The sequence below is a fragment of the Papaver somniferum genome, chromosome 8, assembly GCF_003573695.1.
Source record: "Papaver somniferum cultivar HN1 chromosome 8, ASM357369v1, whole genome shotgun sequence".
NCBI classification, from domain to species: domain Eukaryota; kingdom Viridiplantae; phylum Streptophyta; class Magnoliopsida; order Ranunculales; family Papaveraceae; genus Papaver; species Papaver somniferum.
Window position 1 is genome coordinate 38,373,172 of NC_039365.1, and position 14,514 is coordinate 38,387,685.

Sequence of the window (14,514 nt, forward strand, 5' to 3'; positions counted from 1 at the left end):
TATTTTATTTTATTTATGCAATTATTATATGATTATTTTCCTTGATAAATAAATAGAAAAAAATGGTTTTTGTTAAACAATTGTTATTTCAATTGATGGAGCATGCTAGCCTAGGGTTTTGATGTCCCATACTTTCAATTTATAATTGTTATTTCTAAAAAAAATCAACTTTGCAATATTTAGAATCAATTTGAATGAAGGATTTGCATAATTATAATTAGAGAATATAAAATCACTTAGATATTGGTAATTAGTGGAATTCATAGCCCGAGTCTTCTCCATATTTTTCATATCACTTTTATTTAAGTTTCCTATATTTTTATTTAAAATTAAATCTAAAATCAGCTTTCACAAGTCTCAACGAACCTTTTTACTACAACAACTTGAAAACACATCAAATTTTTGGCGTCGCCGACGCGGACTTGTCTTTAGGCTAGAGTTTTTAGATTTTTTCTTTTTTTAGGTTTTTTTTCTTTTTTTTGTGAATACTTAAAGACTGGAGTAAAAGGAAAAGCGAAAGGAGCGAAAGAAGAAGATTTTTTTTTTAAAAAAAAGAGAGAAAAAAAAAGAGAGACATTTTTATTTTTAGACTTTCTTTTTCTTTCGCACTTTATATTTTTGGACTTTGGACTTTAAATTTTGGGACATTATTTTTTTAAACCCTACGGAAGGGTGGTTTATATATAAACTGTTTGCAGAGAAGGACGGTGATTACGATATCACCTCCGCCCCTCGGGTTCGTACATGACATAGGAGTCGTGGCCCGAGTCGACTACAAAGGTTCATCCCCCGTCTGGTACGGGAGGTAAGTTTGTCGAAACACTCGCGAATCCCCTGTCAGCGAGTTACTGTCTTCCTTCGTATGCATATACGTTGAGGAATTGAAAACGGCTGCTTTAATTTCCTAGTAAAGGGCATGGACTTGCCATACAAGATAAGGGTTCGGATTTCATCACTGTTCTCTTCTTGCCCGCCTTAGGAAAACGACACCAAACGCGAACCTAAGCCTAAAATTTTGACTAGAACGAGACCGATAGGGTAACGAGCTTAACAGGAAAGTCATTCGAAAAATATTGGTTACTCTTTTAAGAATACTTCGAAGTTCTTGGCGGTTTTTGTAAGTTGAATGTGTGACTGCGCCGCCTTGTAATACCGGTGAGGCCTTGGGTATCAAAGCTCCACCGAGCTTCCCTTTCCTCTATTCAACTTACTTTGACTCGGATTGATTCCAGAGGGGTTTTCTTAAATTGTAACGAATTCCCGTTCGAAGGATTAGAAGCTGGTCTAGAAACAATCTAAGTGGAGCCATCATGCTTTTTGTTTGCTAGAAATCAGTAGGTTTGCTGTGGTGGAGTCAGCCTTGTTTGTGTTTGCATAGAACATCCCTTCCATTTTAGGACTTTTCTTTTTGATTTTGTTTTTCTAATGTATGCCCGAATTTTTTAAACGGGCTTAGAAAAGAAACAATCTAGGTCGTTTGATTAGTGACAAACCTAGTAGTTCTTCTTGTGAAGGCGGGGAGCTCGAAGACTCTTCTTTTAAGAGCCTCATTTTTGGAAACTTCAGTTTTGAGAATCTGTCTCTTCATGAGGAAAGTACCCCTAGTACTCCTAGTCCTTTGGTAGTGCCAGAAATGGAAACTTTGAAAGCTTTGATAAACCCAACTAGGACCTCTCGTCCGTTTTGTATCAAGTTAGCTGAAACCGAGGCAAATTATGAACTGAAACCTGGGACTTTACAGATGCTCCCAATGTTTTTAGGTAAGGAGAATGAGAACCCCTATTTTCATGTTAGGGAATTTGAGGAAGTTTGTAGTACTCTGAAAATTAAAAATCTAAGTGATGATGCGTTGAAACTTAGGTTATTCCCCTTTTCCTTAAAAGATAAAGCCAAATCTTGGCTGTATAGTTTGGACTCTGAGTCAATTGAAACCTATGACCAACTTACTTCTGCCTTTATACATAAGTTTTTCCCAAGGCATAAAACATCGTATATTAGGACACAAATATGTACTTTTTCCCAACAAGAGGGAGAATCTTTATATAGGTACTTAGAAAGTTTCAATGACTTGATATCTCAATGTCCTCATCATGGTTTGGAGAAGGTTAGCTTAGTTCAGATATTCTACGAGGGTTTAGATTATCCAACAACAACCATGGTTGAGTCCTTATGCACAGGTGGGTTTGAGAATAAAAATGTTGATGACGCGATGACATTTTTGAATGAAATCGCCGATAAGACCCAACAATGGGAAAATAGTAGCGAATCCCAGAAAACAATTCTTCTAAGTAGAGGAAATGTTAATAGGGTAGAAGGATCTCATGAGTCAGATGCCAAAATAGCAGCTATAGCCAAAAAGTTAGAAGCCTTAGAATTAGGTCATTCTAGTGGTAGTAGTGGAAGAAATGAGCCTTTTTGGGAAGGCCATGCTATTGAAGAGCAAGCCAATGCTCTTTATAACAACACTAGGTTTGATAACCGACAGAAGTTTGACCCATATTCAGAAACCTATAACCCTGGCTGGAGAAACCATCCAAACCTTTCTTGGTCCAAGGGACAGAATCAAGGTCAGTCTAGTAATGCTCAGGTTCCCCCAGGTTTTGGCTATACTAAGAATCCTTCAGCTCCGGCACAGTTTCAGAACCCTTCGGATAAGAAGATTATGAGTTTAGAAGAGTCTCTTGCTTTGTTAACTCGTAACACTGTGCAGTTTCAGCAATCTGTTGCTCAAGGTTTAGATGAAAATAAGAGAATAGGTCAGGCTAACTCTCAGGCTATTTCCGAGTTGAAAACCCAGGTTAGTCAGATAAATGAGTCTTTAAGAGAAAGAGGTAAGTTTCCTAGTCAGACTCAACCCAACCCTAGAGGAATTAATGAAGTAGGTGAAAGACCATATGATCATGTGAATGCTATTAAAACCCTTAGGAGTGGTAGAGAGATAGACAACAAGGTTTCCATGCCTGATAGTGAACATGTTGTAGTTCACCCTTCTGAACCAGAAACTGAGGAGACTGATAGAGTCTCTAAAGAGACCAATGAGGGTCATATTGAGCCTGACTTTGTCCCTAGAGCCCCATTCCCATAGCTGCTAGTTCCAAATAAGAGGGAGTCCAATTTTAATGATATATTGGAGGTTTTTAAGCAGGTAAATATCAACCTTCCACTACTAGATGTAGTTAAGCAGATTCCCTCTTATGCCAAGTTTCTCAAGGATATGTGTACGCGAAAGCGAAAGCTTAATGTCCAGAAGAAAGCCTTTCTAGCTAGTCAGGTGAGTTCTATTATTCAGAATACCACTACTCCTAAGTATAAAAACCCAGGGTCCCCTACCATTTCTTGCACAATAGGTAAATACCGTGTTGAGAAAGCGTTGCTTGACTTAAGAGCTAGTGTGAACTTATTGCCATATCATGTGTACCTTAACCTAGGACTTGGTGAGATGAAACCTACCCAGATGACACTTCAGTTAGCTGATAGGTCCGTTAAAATTCCTCGTGGTGTGATCGAGGATGTTCTCATAGAGGTTGACAAGTTTATTTATCCAGTGGATTTTGTTATCCTATATATTGTTAGGGCTCATTTTTGTACTTATTATGGTGTTTTATTTATTTGTAGGTCTTTTTGGCCAATAAGCTTTTTTGGAAAAAATTGGCTCGAAAAGTTGTCGGAAAGCGCCCGGAGGACATTTGCTATACGGACCCTAGATTTGACTAAGGGACACCCAAGGTTATGCGTAGCCCAAATTCATCCTCAGCATCCAAATTTTTCTATAGCACCCATTTCTTGAAGGCACCCCAAGACCGGATAGGGGGCAACCCTTCTTCTTCATTTCAAATTTCATTTTTGGTGGGAAGAAGAGTTTCACCCCTGGCATATTTTTTCGAGCAGATTTTGGATGGGTTAGAGGTAGAATGAATCGCTGAAACTTCATGGGTGGACGCGATATGACTATATAACGTTGGTATGGGTTTTATTTTGGACAAATTTGGCATAATCGTCGCGTGGATAAAAACAGAGCTTCATGAAGTTTTCACGGGTTTAGTTGAATTGCAGAGAGTTTATCACATGTTGGAGAGAGTCTATCCTGTTATGGAAGATGATATGAATGAGATAGAGTGTGTAATACATCTCTAGGCGCGTGGAAACAACAAAAATGGAAAGAAAATCTCCCCGAAAATAATTTGTATCACCCGAGTAATGAGAGAATGTTTGAGAGTTTAATGCGATATTTTGAGGTTATGTTGGGTATATATAGGGTGTTGGGGACTCATAGAGGGGGTCTGGAGAGTTGGGAAGAGTTTAGAACAACAGAGGAGATTGATCGTGTTGCAGAGAAAACTTTTCTGCTGCTGCTAGGAAGAACACGAAGAACAAAAGACCACCAGAGGAAGTCGTTTATCAACAGTGACAACGACAGACACACGAGGGTCGCAGAGATAAAACAACGGCAGTTCTTTTCTATCGTTCTTTGTAACAGTGTTTTGCAACAATTATAAACGTTGCAAACACCCGATTTTTCATTATTTTCTCTCCATTTCATCTTTGTAAACAAATGTTGAGCATGGATCAATACTTTGAGCAAGTTTATACAATGATGAGCTAAACCCATCCTCTGGGGAGACGGAGGAAGCTATTTCGCCAATAAAATGTGGTAATCTCTTTTTTATTTAATTTATGCAATTATTATATGATTATTTTCCTTGATAAATAAATAGAAAAAAATGGTTTTTGTTAAACAATTTTTATTTCAATTGATGGAGCATGCTATCCTATGGTTTTGATGTCCCATACTTTCGATTTACAATTGTTATTTCTAAAAAAAATCAACTTTTGCAATATTTAGAATCAATTTGAATGAAGGATTTGCATAATTATAATTAGAGAATATAAAATCACTTAGATATTGGTAATTAGTGGAATCCATAGCCCCAGTCTTCTCCATATTTTTCATATCTCTTTTATTTAAGTTTCCTATATTTTTATTTAAAATTAAGTCTAAAATCAGCTTTCACAAGTCTCAACGAACCTTTTTACTACAACAACTTGAAAACACATCACATATCCTTAAGGAACTTGGCATAAGCAGGAATTTTTCTAATTGCATCTAATAAAGGAAGATTTATGGTAACTTGCTTAAAAACTTCCACTATGTCATTAAAGTTCGATTCCTTCTTTGTTGGTACTAATAGCTGAGGAAATGGGGCTCTAAGCATAAATTCAGACCTTTCAGGAACCGAATTCACATCATCAGAAACTTTATCAGTCTCCTCAGCTACTAGTCCTGAGAGGTGAGATTCTGAGGGGTGAACTACAATATGTTCACTATCGGACATGGTTACCTGATTGTCTATTATTCTACCACTCCTAAGGGTTCTAATAGCATTCAATTGATTCGATGGTTTTGTACCTACTTCATGAACTCCTCTAGGATTGGGATTAGTCTGACTAGGGAACCTACCATTATCTCTCTCACTTAAGGTCTTAACTATTTGGCCGACTTGAAGTTCTAACTTAGCAAGGCTCTGAGCATTAGTTTGAAAATTCTGCTTGGTTTCATGTTGAAAACTAACATGGCTCTGTGCTAACATTTCCTAAGTTTTTGCTAACATCGTAATAGATTCCTCTAAGCTAGTCGTTTTGTTTTCTGGGCCTGATATATTCCTAGTGTAGCCAAAACCTGGGGGAGCATTAGAATTATTAGACTGACCCTGACTCTGGCCCTTAGACCATGAAAAGTTCGGATGGTTCCTCCAACCAGGATTATAGGTTTCTGAATATGGGTCAAACTTCTGACGATTATCAACCCTAGTGTTATTATATAGAGCATTGGCTTGCTCTTCATTATTCCGGCCTTCCCAAAGAGGATCCAATCTACCACTAGTGTTACCCACTTCTAAAGCTTCTAACCTTTTCGCTATAACAACAATTTTGGTATCTGATTCATATCCTCCTTCTACCCTATTAACGTTTCTTCTGCTGAGAAGAATTGTTTTCTGGGGTCCCCTACTACTTTCCCATTGTTGGGTCTTTTCAGCGACTTCATGCAAATATGTCATCGCGTCATCAACTGTTTGGTTCTCAAATCCACCAGTACGCATAGATTCTACTGTGGTTGTGGTGGGATAATCTAAACCCTCATAAAGGATCTGAACTAACCTAACCTTTTCTAAACCATGATGAGGACATTGGGCTTATAAATCATTGAACCTTTCCAAATACCTATACAAAGTTTCTCCCTCCTGTTGAGAAAACGTGCAGATTTGCGTCCTAATAGACGATGTTTTGTGCCTAGGGAAAAACTTGTTCAAAAAGGCAGATGTAAGTTGTTCATACGTTTCGATTGACCCGGAATCCAAACTATATAGCCACGATTTAGCTTTATCTTTCAGGGAAAATGGGAATAACCTAAGTTTCAAAGCATCATCATCTAGGTTTCTAATCCTGAGGGTACTACAAATTTCCTCAAAGTCCCTAACATGGAAATAAGGGTTTTCATTTTCTTTCCCTAAAAAGATTGGGAGCAGCTGTAAGGTCCTAGGTTTAAGTTCATAAGTTGCTTCCGTCTCAGCTAACCTGATACATGAGGGACGAGTAGTCCTAGTTGGATTCAACAAAGCTTTCAAAGTTGTCATTCTGGCGCTATCGGAGCAACATGGATTCTCTCCTCAGTCAAAGGACGTTCAAAAACAGACTCTTCAAAAGTCGTACTCTCTATATTAAGGTAATCGAGACGCTTCGAACTACTAGGTTTATCTTTAACAAATCTACCTAGTGCGTCTCTTTTACGTTCAGGCATACAATAGAATTTTATAAATTGGAAGGGTAAGCAAACACAGATCAAGGCCGACTCAACCAAATCAAACCTATTGATTTCTAGCAAACAAAAAGCATGATGGCTCCACTTAGATTGTTTCTAGACCAGCTTCTAATCCTTCGAATGGGAATTCGTTACAATTTAAGAAAACCCCTCTGGAATCAATCCGAGTTAACTTAAGTTGAATAGAGGCGAGGGAAGCTCGGTGGAGCTTTGATACCCAAGGCCTCACCGGTATTACAAGGCGTCCCAGTCACGCATTCAACTTATAGAAACCGTCAAGAACTTCGAAGTATGCTTAAAATAGTAACCAATATTTTTCGAATGACTTTCCTGTTAAGCTCGTTACCCTATCGGTCTCGTTCTAGTCAAAATTTTAGGCTTAGGTTCGCGTAGGTTACGTGTTCCTAAAGCGGGCAAGAAAAGAACGGTGATGAAATCCGAACCCTTATCTTGTATGGCCAGGCCTTGCCCTTTACTAGAAAAATAAATGTCCGTATTCAGTCCTCAACATACATGCATACGAAGGAGTCCAGTAACTCACTGACAGGGGATTCGCGAGTGTTTAGAATCTTACCTCCCGTTCCAGACGGGGGATGAATCGGTTGTAGTCGACTCGGGCCACTGACGCCGATGTCTAGTGTACGAACCCAAGGTGCAGAGACAATATCGTAATTGTCCTCCTTCTCTGCAAACAGTTTATATTTAAAGTATCCTTCCGTAGGGTAATACAAAAAATAATGTCCCAAAGTCCAAAAGTCTAAAAGTCCAAAAAGAAAAGAAAAATTACAAAAATAATAAACTCTAATACAATTTTTTTTAAAAAAAGAAAATAAACAAACCCTAAACTAAAATTGTCTAAAATAAATTGTCTTCTTTTCTGTTCTTTTTGCTTTAATCTTTAGCTCCAAGTCTTTATGAAATCACCAAACTCTTTGGCTCAATTTTCTTTATGATCCAGAACCTGTAGACACAAGATAAATACCCAAAAACATAAAAAAGAACAAAAATAATAAAATAAAATAAAATAAAAATAAATCTAAAACCCTAAAAACAAGTCCCCGGTGGCGGTGCCAAAAATTGATGTGATTTGTAGATAGTGGTAAAAAGTGATTCGATTCTCGAACTTGTGAAGGATAACTTTAGACTTAAATTCAAAACTAAATAGAAAACTTACTAATAATTATAACAAACACTAACAAAGTTGGTATCAATATTAAAACAACACTGAGGCTAAGATTCCACTATTTTCCAAGTTTAAGGTGATTTAATCCAATCTTTGTATTCATGCAATTTTCTCGTTCAATTTAATTCTTACTATTGCAACAAGTAGATTTTCAAACGCAATAATTGTAAATACCAAGTATGAAGCATCAAAAGTCTTAAACTAAGCATACTCCATCAAAATAGATCACAATTACTCAAATAAAAATCATATTCGATATTAGTTCAAGGAAAATAATCATAATAAAATTGCAAATAAAAAGATAAAATAGAATATACCACTTTTTGTTGGAAAAATAGTTTCCTCTATCGCCTCAGCAATGGGGTTTAGCTCCTCATATTAATCACTTGCTTAAAATATTGGTTTATGGTTCAAAAGTTGATTAAAAAGAAGGAAGACAATAAAACAGACAGTTTGCAACGCTGTATTGGCGCTACAAAGAAGCTGTTACAAAAGACGAACTGTTACAGAGACCTGTTGGTTACTGTAGCATTGTTACAAATTGAGACGCCTAAGTGTTGAGATATTAAGACTGACAGAACGACTGTTTTGAATGGTGTTTGTTCTTCAGCTTCTTCTTCTTCTCCTGCTGGTGTAACTCGCTCTGCAACTCGACTAATTCTTCTCTGTTGGGTTCTAAACTTCTCCTAAGGTTGCGTACCTCTTTTTGTGACTCGTCCCAGCACTTTTATACTTCACATGAAGATTAAATTCCGAGAAATCTTCCACTTCCCTCCAGCAAAAGTCTCGTACTTTTGTTTCTCTTTTCTACACGTCTCTGGAACCCATCTGTTTACGCATCTCAGTTGTTTCTACTCTTCCAAACTCTCTTTAATATATAGTCGAATCTCTGGGAACATATTCTTTCCATTTACCAATCAATCCCACGAGCAAACTCGGCTAAAACTCCTCCAAACCAATGTAACAGAGACCCGAGAAACTCATGTCCCTGTTTTGAGTCATCTTGATGATTCAACCAAATTCGATCAAAACAAAATCCATTACCAACCCTCTTTGGTTAACTTGAGTCCAGCCCAACACAAATCCGAGATTGAATCTCGTGTAAACCCCTCCAAAATATGAACCCTAATTTTGTTCTCAACTGCCAAATATTTCCCGCCAATTTTCTGTTCAAATAGGGAAGAACAGGGATGCCCCTTAACCAGAGTAGGGGTGCCTTTAGCAACTGCCTTAAGGGGTGCCCTGAGTTTGCCCCTTATCCAAACCAGGGGTCCAAATAGCAAGTGTCCTCCGGGTGCTTTCCGACAACTTTTCGAGCCAATTTTTTCCAAAAATGTTTATTGGCCAAAAATACCTACAAATAAATAAAACACCATAATAAGTACAAAAATGAGCCCTAACAATATATAGAATCGAGACAAATCGGACACAAAAATGTGTCTATCACCTCGCCGCTGATAAAACATTATTGGTCGATAACTTGGAAAGTCAGAATCACTCCCTAAGGCTTCAGAACCAAGATTTGCATGTGGATCGGCAACGACTCTTGAAGGAGAAGGTTGTGGCCGAGCGGTTAAGTCAGGAATCGTGTGAGAAAGCCAAAGGTTTCGAAAAATTATCCCAAGACTTAGAGTGGGCACAGGTTCAGTTGTCGGCCCTTCGATTAGCCCATAACCGCCAGAGGGCCAAGTGGTGTGATCATAAGAAGTATTGCCCTACCAACGAATTTAACGAGCAGTCTTATAACGAACTAACTTCAAGACTTTCAAAAGCCGAGGATGAGCTAGCTAAATCTGTGGAGTCGCTAAAAATTGTGCTACCAACCCTCTCAGGTCTCTTGAGAGCATGTCAGATCGATTCTGGGATTAGGACGATTTTTTTCCCTTTTGTTGTTTTATGCTGTCTTATTGCCCCCGGGCTAACCGTGTTATTCGTTGTGGTATCGCAGCTGAACAGGGCCGAGTCCGAGATCCGGAGCAGAAAATCCTTGGCCTTGAGCAAGAGGTTGGAAAGCTGCAGAAGAGTGAGGCCGATATGAAGGCGAAGGTTGTTACTGCCGAGGCGGATTCTCAACAGCTGAGCCAACAGATTGATAATGAAAGGGTCGCCCACAAGGCCGAGCTTGCCGAGAAGATCACTGCTGGTGTCAACCATTACAACATCTAGAAGAAACGTTGCGAGGTCGCTCTGAAGAAGGGAGGCTCCAAAGCTGCTTCAGCAAAAGAATGATTCTGTCTTTTGTGGTGCTGCCTCACTAATTTTCCCATGATCTCAGGTTGTAATTCGCTTGAACACTTAACCACCCCCCTCCCCCTTTTCTTGATTGTGTGTTTGATGGGGTGCTTCGTCGCCGTATTCATGGTTGTTTATTTTCTTGACACCTTTGACTTCTTATTTTCGAACTCCATAAGTTATTATTCTGTTGCTCTGCGTTTCACATATGATATAAGTTAGTACTAAAAATCATTTCTGTCGAACACACTCGGTAAGGAGGGTCATCGGGCCCAATGCCATGTCCAGACCGTGGTATCTCATCACTATCTCTTGGATTGAGTGGAAGGGAAATAGTCGTTCTAGATGCTAGGCTCGACGATCCCAAGTGGTTATCGACCAACCAACTTAGGCAAGTGGTCACGACCACTTGCGATGGGGGTAACCTTTCAGATGTAAGTAGGTTACCTAGTTGAGAAGAATTCGTATATTAAAAACCTTTGGTATCTGGTTTACAACCACCAGTACCCTTAGGCTACCTCAGCACTTGCACCCTGCCAACATCCAGTCGACTGTAAGTCACCTCGGCACTTGCGCATTGCCATTGCCCTGAATACAAATGACCATTCGAGTGTAAGTCACCTCGGCACTTGCACACTGCCATTGCCCCGAGTTCGAATGACCACGCTAGTGTAAGTCACCTCGGCACTTGCACACTGCCATTGCCCCGAGTTCGAATGACCATTAGTCGCTCATGTCATGTTTCCTACCCCTCGTGGTTTTAAGGAAATAAATGACAAGATGTCGTACCTGTTTTACGTGCACCCCTTCATGGGTGATAGAGTTTCAAGTGTTGAATGTTCTAGGACTTTGGTTCGGGTGTTCCGTCCGGCTTCAGTATCTTATATGCTCCCTCGCCCACTTTCGACACGATTATATAAGGCCCGCCCCATCTCTCCGCCAGTTTCCCACCTTTTATGTTGCGCTCATAGCTCGGTAATTACTTTATCACAAATTGACCGGGTTGGAACTCTCTCGGTCGGACTCGTTTGTTATATTCTCTTTGTAACCTTCTTTGGTAGTTATCCATCTTTTGCAGCGCCATTTCTCGTGTTTCCTCCAGGTCATCAAGCTTGGCCAGGATTAGGTCGGCTGAGATATTTCGTCTCCATGCCTCGGTTCTGGTAGTGGGTATCATTTCCTCGGTTGGTAATATGGATTCCTTTCCATAAGTGAGCATGAAAGGCGATAGTCCAGTTGCCTCCCTTCAAGTGGTCCTATAAGACCATAGGACATTGTAAATCTCTTCACACCACTCCCCTTACTCTCCGTCTAACTTTTTCTTTAAGTTGTCCGCGATGATTTTGTTTGTAATCTCGGCCTGTCCATTACTCTGAGGATAAATGGGGGTAGATTTGCTCTTCCGAATGTTATAAGTGTTAAATAGCAAGGCAATATTTTTCCCCTGTAGTTGCTTTCCGTTCTCCGAGACGATTGCTGCTGGTACACCAAAACGGCATATGATATGCTCCCAAATGAACCTGAAGACGTCCTTGTCCCGGATGTGCTTTAAAGGTGCAGCTTCTACCCACTTGGTAAAATAGTCCGTGGCCACAATGAGGTACTTTCTCTGCCCCGACCCGACATGCAATGGTCCTACAATATCGATCCCCCACTTGGCGAAGGGCCAAGGACTTATCACCGAGTTTAGGGACACTGCTTGCGAACGTATTTTCTTTCCAAACCTTTGGAATTCCTCGCAAATTAGGGCCATCTGCTTCGCGTCATCATTCATATAAGGCCAGAAGTAGCCCATCGTTTTTTCCCTAGCCGACAAACTCCGACCAGAGCTGTGATTCCCTGCCGCACCATAGTGTAGTTCATTCAAGATCGACTGCCCCTCTTCTTTACTCAAGCATCTCAGGAGTGTCCCTAAATAGGATTTTATGTATAGAATGCCATCCCTCAATTCATAGGCGGCCGATTTACTTTTGATTTTATTTATCTTGGGCCGGCCTTTGGGTAGCTCGCCTGTTTCTAAGTACAAGTGAATCGATTTACGTCAGTCGCCTTCCTTGTATCTATCGGCTGTGTTGACTACCACATAAGCTTGCCCCTCTGGCACTTTTGGAATAGAGGGCGTAAGGATCCTCATTACACGAATGCCATCGACACTTGGATCTGTCAACATAGATGCGATATATGACAAGGCGTCGGCATGTCGATTACCTTTCCTGCATATATGTCGAAACTTGATGTTGGGGATTTGGGCGAGTTCCTAATACCTTTGTAAAACTGGATCGTGAGTAGCATACAGGCCAGTTATTTGGCGAATCACCAGTTGCGAGTCGCTAGTTAGTCTGACATATTGTATCCCTATTTCTACGAGTAACCTTAGGGCATGAATTATGCCCTCGTATTCGGTAACATTATTCGTCGCCTTGGCTCCAGTCTGAATGAGTGGATGATTTTCTTCCCCTTTGGTGTTGTAAAGACTAACCCCAGGCCCGATTCATCTTTATTAGATGCCCCATTGACAAATAACTCCCATCGTGTCGGGCTACTTGTGTCCAGAAGATCGGCCGGATCTTCTCGGTCATCCTCCGTGACCGGTATCTCCTCTACTTCGTCCTCATCTCTTAGTGGAAAGTCGGCCAAAAAATCTGCTAACACTTGAGACTTTACGGCTGTTCGCATTTCATAGATGATGTTAAACTGCTTGATTTGAGCTCCCCACTTGGATATCCTTCCAGATCGCTACGCATTTTCCATCACTGCTTCAATGGGCGACTTTGTTAATACACGAATCCGGCGGGCCTGAAAATACGTTCTTAGCTTCTGAGTTGCGAACGTTAATGCTAAAATCAATTGCTCGTTTCGGGTATAGTTCTTTTCGCTCGGGATTATCGTCTTGCTGATGAAGTAAACATGCTTCTCTTCTTTTCCCTCGTTCGAAACCAAAACTGCACTGATGTCATATGATGTTGCCCCTAGATATAGGATAAGGACTTCGTTGGGCTCGGGCCTCTGCAACACAGGGAGGCTTGCGAGGTGTAGTTTGATGTTTTGAAAGGCTTCCTCACACTCGTCCGTCCATCTGAATTTCTCTCCCTTCTTAAGTGTACCAAATAAGTTTTTACATCTGTCCGATGACCGGGATACGAATCGCCCCAACGCTGCCAAGCTTCCGTTTAATTTTTGCACGTCTTTTATAGTCGCCGGTGAGGGAATTTCGAGAATGGCCCTTACCTTGTCGGGGTCGGCATCTATCCCCTTGGGCGTGATGATATATCCTAGGAATTTACCCGACGTGACCCAGAAGTCGCACTTTGCTGGATTTACTTTCATCTTAAACCTCTTTATTGTTTGAAAGGTCTCCCGGAGGTCTCGGGGGTGGTTTTTTGCCAGTCGGCTCTTTACCAACATGTCGTCGACATACACCTCGATGGTGTCATGGATTTTGTCTTCGAACATATCCCCTACTAGCCTTTGGTAAGTGGCGCCTGCGTTTTTTAAACCGAACGACATCTTTGTATAGCAGTATAAACCCCTGGGTGTAAAGAAAGAGGTGTGTTCCTGGTCCTCGAGGGACAGAGGGGTCTGGTTATACCCTGAGTATCCGTCCATTAGTGTTATCGCCTCGTGCCCCACTATAGATTCCACCAGTTGATCGATGATTGGTAGGGGGAAACTGTCATTCGGGCAAGCCTTATTTAGGTCACTGAAGTCGATGCAGACCCTGACTCCTCCTTTCTTCTTGGGCAGTATCACCATGTTTGATATCCATTGGGGGTATTGAGATTTTCGGATGATTCCTGAAGCTTGTAGTTTCTTTAACTCTTCCTCGACTGCCGCCTGTAATTCCGATGCGATTCACCTCATCTTTTATCGGACCGGTCTGAAGCTCGGATCTATTTTTAAATGATGGCAGCATATCTCCGGATCAATGCCTTCCATTTCGTACGAGTTCCATGCGAAAGCGTCCATGTTATCTCGCAGAACTGTTATGATCTGGGTCGCTTGTTCCTCCGACAATAAGGATTTGATTCTTAATATCTTCGGCTCCTCGATGGTACCTAAGTTAATTTATCGGGTGGGTTCCATGGCCGGGAAGTTTGGCTTCGGTTTGTTCACCATCACCGTTCCCTGTGATTGCTATAATGGTTCCTTATCGTTGGATTCATACGCCATGACCGCCTGGGCGATTACTTGTTCCAGCTCTTGAGAAGCCTCGACTTCCTTGGATTTATTCTTTTCCCTCCTTTGTCGTGCTCGCCTTTCCTCGTTTTGTTGAATATCGACT

The 14,514-nt window shown here is 40.7% G+C and overlaps 2 pseudogenes; one reads left to right on the forward strand and one right to left on the reverse strand.

Annotated features, from left to right (window-relative positions):
* Nucleotides 1-1,997: 1,997 nt before the first annotated feature.
* LOC113307244 lies at nt 1,998-2,097 on the reverse strand (annotated as a pseudogene).
* Nucleotides 2,098-6,168: 4,071 nt separating this feature from the next.
* LOC113307240 lies at nt 6,169-6,268 on the forward strand (annotated as a pseudogene).
* Nucleotides 6,269-14,514: the final 8,246 nt, after the last annotated feature.